This window comes from Elephas maximus, chromosome 2, assembly GCF_024166365.1.
Source record: "Elephas maximus indicus isolate mEleMax1 chromosome 2, mEleMax1 primary haplotype, whole genome shotgun sequence".
In the NCBI taxonomy this organism is placed as follows: Eukaryota; Metazoa; Chordata; class Mammalia; order Proboscidea; family Elephantidae; genus Elephas; species Elephas maximus.
The window spans coordinates 204,553,765-204,559,764 of NC_064820.1; positions in this window are offsets into that span (position 1 = coordinate 204,553,765).

Genomic DNA, 6,000 nt, shown 5'->3' on the forward strand with positions numbered 1-6,000 from the left:
TAGTCTTTGATCTTCATCACTAAGTGCTTCAAGTCTTCTTCACCTTCTGCAAGTAAGGTTGTGTCATCTGCACACCTCAGGTTGTTGATGAGTCTTCCTCCTATCCTGATACCTGTTCTTCTTCATATAGTCCAGTATCTTGGATTATTTGCTCAGCATACAGATTGAATAAGTATGGTGAAAGGATACAACCCTGATGCACAGCTTTTCTGATTTTAAACCACATAGTATCCCCTTGTTTTGTTTGAACAACTGCCTCTTGGTTTATGCACGGGTTCTGCATGAGCACAATCAAGTGTTCTGAAATTTGCATTCTTCAGTGTTATCTGTAATTTGTTATGACCTACACAGTCAAATGCCTTTCCATAGTCAATAAAACACAAGTAAACACATTTCTGGTATTCTTTGATTTCAGTCAAGATCCATCTGACATGAGCATTGTTATTCCTTGTTCCACATCCTTTTCTCAATCCAACTTCTATTTCTGGCAGTTCCCTGTAGACGTAATGCCGAAATCATTTTTGAATTATCTTCAGCAAAATTTTACTTGTGTGTGATATTAATGATATTGTTTGATAATTCCCACCTTTCATTGGATCATCTTTCTTTGGAATGGGCACAAATAAGATCTCTTCTTGTCAGTTGGCCAGGTAGCTGTCTTTCATATTTCTTGGCACAGACAAGTGAGCGCTTCCAGCATTGCATTTATTTGTTGAAACATCTCAATTGACATTCCTTCGATTCCTGGAGCTTTGTTTTTCTCCAGTGTTTTCAGTGCAGCTTGGAGTTCTTCCTTCATTACCATCAGTTCTTGTGCATATGCTACCTCCTGAAATGGATGAATGTCGACCAGTTCTTTTGGGTACAGTCATTAGGGAAAGTCAAATCAAAGCCACAGTGAGACATTACTTCACATCTAGTAAGATGACTATGTAGTTATTGTTAGTTGCTGTGGAGTCGATTCCACCTAAGGACAACCATGGGTGCAGAGTAGAACTGCTTCATAGGATTTTCAAGGCTGTGACCTTTCAGAAGTAGACCACAAGGTTTATCTTCCAAGGCACCTCTGAATGGGTTTAAACCACCAACCTTTTGTCTAGTTGTCAGTGCTTAACCTTTTGTGTCACCATCCTGCCCCCCCCAGAAAAAACTAAAATGAATACATTGCCTTCGAGTCGATTCTGATTCATAATGACCCTATAGAACAGAGTAGAACTGTCCCATAAGTTTTCTAAGGCTGTAAATCTTTATGGGAGCGGACTGCCACATCTTTCCCCCACGGAGTGGCTGCAACCTTTCAGTTAGCAGCCAAGGGTTTAACTGCTGCACCAAGAATAACTTAGTATGTGTCACCCAGGGACCCTAAAAAAAGAAAAAATGAGTGTTGGCAAAAAAAAAAAGAAAAGGATGTGGAAAATTTGGAGTCCTCATACATCGATGGTCCCCAAAAAACCTCAACAAAACCTATTGTGCAGAAGATTCTGACTCACAGGGAACCTATAGGACAGAGTAAAACTTCCCCATGGGGCTTCCAAGGAGCAGCTGGTTGATTCAAACTGCTGATCTTTTGGTTAACAGATGAGCTCCAGATGTGCCACCAGGGCTCCAAAATATTCGGCCACTGTGAAAAACAGTTTGACAGTTCTTCGAAAAGTTAAACATAGAATTACCATTTGACAAAGCAACTCTACTCCTAGTTATACACTGGAAATAATTGAAAGCAAGTACTCAAACAAGTACACGTTTATAGTAGTATTATTCTATTTACAATAGCAAAAAGTTAGAAATAGGCCAAATATCTATCAATGGATGAATGCATAAGTAAATTGTGGTATATCTATGCAAAATGGAATATTATTCTACTCTAAATGAACACTGATGATACCACATGATGAATCTCAAAAACATTTTGCTGATTGAAAAAAACCAGACACACAGAAGCACAGTCTGATTCCATTTGTATGAAATATTCAGAATAGATAAATTCATAGAAATAGAAAGGTGATTAATGTTTGCCAGGTGCTGGGGGTAGGGAGACTGTGGGGAAAAACTGCTTCATGGGTATGGGTTTCCTTTCAGAATGATTAAAATGCTTGGAACTAGACAGAGATGGTTGTTGCACAACATTGTGAATGTACTAAATGCCATTGAATTGTTTATTTTACTTTCAACTCGTTAATTTTATGTTATGTGAATTTTACCTCAATTTTTAGAAAATGCTCCAGTGGTATTATTTTTCAGTAATTCTTGAATAGTTATGAATCCAGTTGTGGACATGACATATATAGCATGCAATGTTCTCATAAAACTCCATGGGCATATTCTGGGGGAATCTGTGTATTTGCCATGAAAATTGGCAAACATTGCACAAACATTTTAATTATATTAAAAATTAAAACTAGAATATATTATCTCCTACCCAAACAAAAAACCAAACCCAAATCTGACCCATAGCAACCATATAGGACAGAGTAGAACTGCCCCACAGAGTTTCCAAGAAATGACTGGTGGATTCGAACTGCCAGCATTTTGGTTAGCAGCCCAGCTCTTAACCGCTGAGCTACCAGAACTCCTAGCCAGTATACTTAAAGCAAAGATTCTAGAATCCTGGGTCTGACATTTCCCAGCTCTGTGACCTTGGAAACATCACTTAATACCTTTGGCTTCAGTTTTCTCATCAGTAAAAAGGGAATGATAATAGGGCCTGCCTCACTCAGTATTGTGGTGAGGAATAAATGCATTATGTAATACCTAAAGACTGGTACATCATTTCTTCTCCTTTTAGTGATATCCCGCAGATGCTCTACAACAACTTGGCATTATAATACTTAACTTTTAATAAAGGGTTTTTCAAACTGGGGCCCATGTTCTCAAGCTAAAGAAACACAGCTTTGAAAGACTTTTATGTGTCAAATGAGTAGTACATTAAAAAAAAAAATTAAAACAAGGTGTTAAGGTGGCTTAGTAGAGAGAAAAATGACACATAAATATATTCTGGCCAGCCACAAGATAACATTTCTCTAAAAGAAGAACCAGCCTGGAAGCAAAACCATCCAAGGACAAAATGGCTGTTTCTGTGGGGATCAAGGTGGAGGCCATTGGGTTTTAAGAAAGATCACTTCACTATCCACATTCAAGTGTCAACATGTAGTGAGTACTGCAATTTTGCAGAGGCCCCAGGAGGGCCTAGGAATTCTGCAATGAGTCTCCAAGGTCCCCGATGGTGATGGGTCACAGGGGCCCACACTAACAGTCTCTTCAACAGCATGATTTAGAAGTGGGGGCTGATTATCTACAGTCCACACTGGTCTGCCCAAGGACCATTCCTATACAATTCAGGGCTGCTCACCAAGTGTGACTGAGGCAGGGTAAGCAGGGAGGCAGGGCTGAGGGTGAGCACTCCTGCAGCAGCCCCTCAAATTCTCCAAAGAAAATTCAGAAGGGTTGGCATGTTCACGAGTCCGCATGGTCACTGGTTTAGTTCATCTTCCTTCAATTTGTTCATCAGAGACCAGGCAAAAACAAGGAATTCTCTGAGTTCTCTGTAGATACAACCTGAACAATCCATGAAAAATTGCTTTGCTTTTCTGGGTTTTAGTTATCCTCATCATTAATTCAAAGTCAGGAGAATGATTTCATATAAGTAAGCAAATATGATTATCTCTGCTCTCTCAAGCGTGGGAGAGTATAGAAACTGACTTTAAGTTTTCATCAGTTTCTTAGAGATAAGCTAGAGAAAAAACATGTTTAGGAGTAATTAAAGCCATGATTCAGTCTAGCTAAACCCAAAAACCAAACCTAGTGCCATCGAGGCGATTCTGACTCATAGCGACCCTATATGTGAGTCAGTCTAGCTAAACAACCTGATATTTTAAAGATTATTAATGACTGATTGAAGGTAATCAATTTGATATTATTGTATTTATTATTTTTAAGTTATTATAATACTTACAGAAATAGAAGTTAAAAAAATCACCCATTGCCCACTAACTAGATTCAAATTCTCTCCCATTTCTTTTTCATATATACAACTACAACTATGAAAATAGTTGTAATTATATTTTTATATTCTGCTTTAAAGTTTTATTATTATCATAATATTTTCTCCATGTTGCTACATATTTTAAGCATTTATGATTTTCAAAGGATTAATGTTACTGCATGGAGTGGATGAACAAAATTTATTTCCCTATAGCTGGACATTTTGGTGAGTTTTCCCCACTTTTTACTAATCTAAGCTAAACAGAATATATTTGTGTATGCAATTTTTTCATTTTATTAATAATTGTTTATCACAAATTTCAAAACATGAAGCTACAGGGTCAAAATGTTGTCTAAATGGCTGTGTTAAATTACGCAGCTACAATCAAACTTTGAATGTGTACACAAAAATTTTGCACACAGAATTTGTATTTTGGTATTAAAAAAAATAATATGACATACTATGAAGTGAGTCCATCTGTAGGTTTATTTAAAAGATCAGGATATTCTACACATTCAGCTGCTCCAGAGATCTACTGGACTAATGGGTATGATGGACCTGGCTATTCTAGTTCTTAAACTAGCCAGGTGGAGGCAGAATACAATGACTGCTCTTGAGAACTCCCAATTCCTTCTAAATAGTTTGAGTAGTTGTTTTAACCAATGGGTAGTGGTGGTATACAAGCGTTTTCTGACTTGGTTTGGGAAATATGAATCCAGTGACAAATCACAAAGACATTCTAGAGTAGTATATTTGAAAACACATCTCTAATAAATGAGGCTTCAGAGACTGACATCCCCTGATTTAAAGCCTGGCTCTGTCATTTACTAATGGTGAAGCCTTGAGAAAGTTGCTTAAACTTTCTGGGCCTACATCTGATCTACAGGTGTAGTAATCCTGTGTTCCTTGTCTCTAACTTCTGCTTCCTGGTTCCTTGGCCTCTTGGCTCCTCAGACCTCTCCACCTGAGCCTGCCCTGCTGGAGCATGTGTTCCAAAGCTCTGTTGCTCCACTGATAAGTGTCTGGAGGCACCCCACTCCACCAGTAAACTTCAGGCTGGAAGTTACTTAGTTCTCTTGCTCCCTGATTCTGCAAGCCTAACTCTACCAATAAGTGCCCAGAGGTACTTCACTCCACCAGGAAACCTCCTGCACAAAGGCACTCAGCTCTCTGACTCTGTGGGTTGGCTCCAGTGCTGTCTCACACTGGTCTCCTGCCTCTGCTGCTGCCATTTTCTCTGATGCTGCTCCTCACCATCTGTGCCATCTCCAGTGTAACAGCTCTTCTCACTTCCTTCTGAATCCTTACCAGAACTGTCTCTGATGTCCATAATTCCTCCAACAGTCTTCAAGGCAATCTAGGCTTTTACTGTTAGTCACTTTAAAACTCTTCAAGCCTCTGTTCATTCACAGCTTCAAAACTGCTTCCACATTTTAGGTATCTGTTACAGCAGCACCTCACTCTCCCAGTACCAAATTCTTAGTTATCTAGTGCTACTGTAAGAGAAATAACACAATTGGATGGCTTTAACAAACAGAAATCTATTCTCTCACAGTCTAATAGGCTAGAAATCTGAATTCAGCATGCCAGCTCCAGGGAATGCTTTCTCTCTCTGCCGATTTTGGGGGAAGGTCCTTGTCATCAATCTTTCCCTGGTCTAGGAGCACCTCAGTGCAGGGACCACAGGTCCAAAGGATGTGCACTGCTCCAGGCTCTGACTTCTGGGTGGTAGGAGGTTCCCCTGTCTCTTTGCTTACTTCTCTCTTTTATATCTCAAAAGAGATTTACTCAAGATACAACCTAATTTTGTAGATTGAGTCCTGCTTCATTAGCATAACTGCCTCTAATCCTGCCTCATTAACATCATAGAAGTAGAATCTTTAACACATAGGAAAATCACATCAGATGACAAAATGGTAGACAATCACACAACACTGGGAGTCACGGCCTCGCCAAGTTAACACACATTTTTGGAGAACACAGTTAAATCCATAACACAGAGTTTGTGAGATAACAGA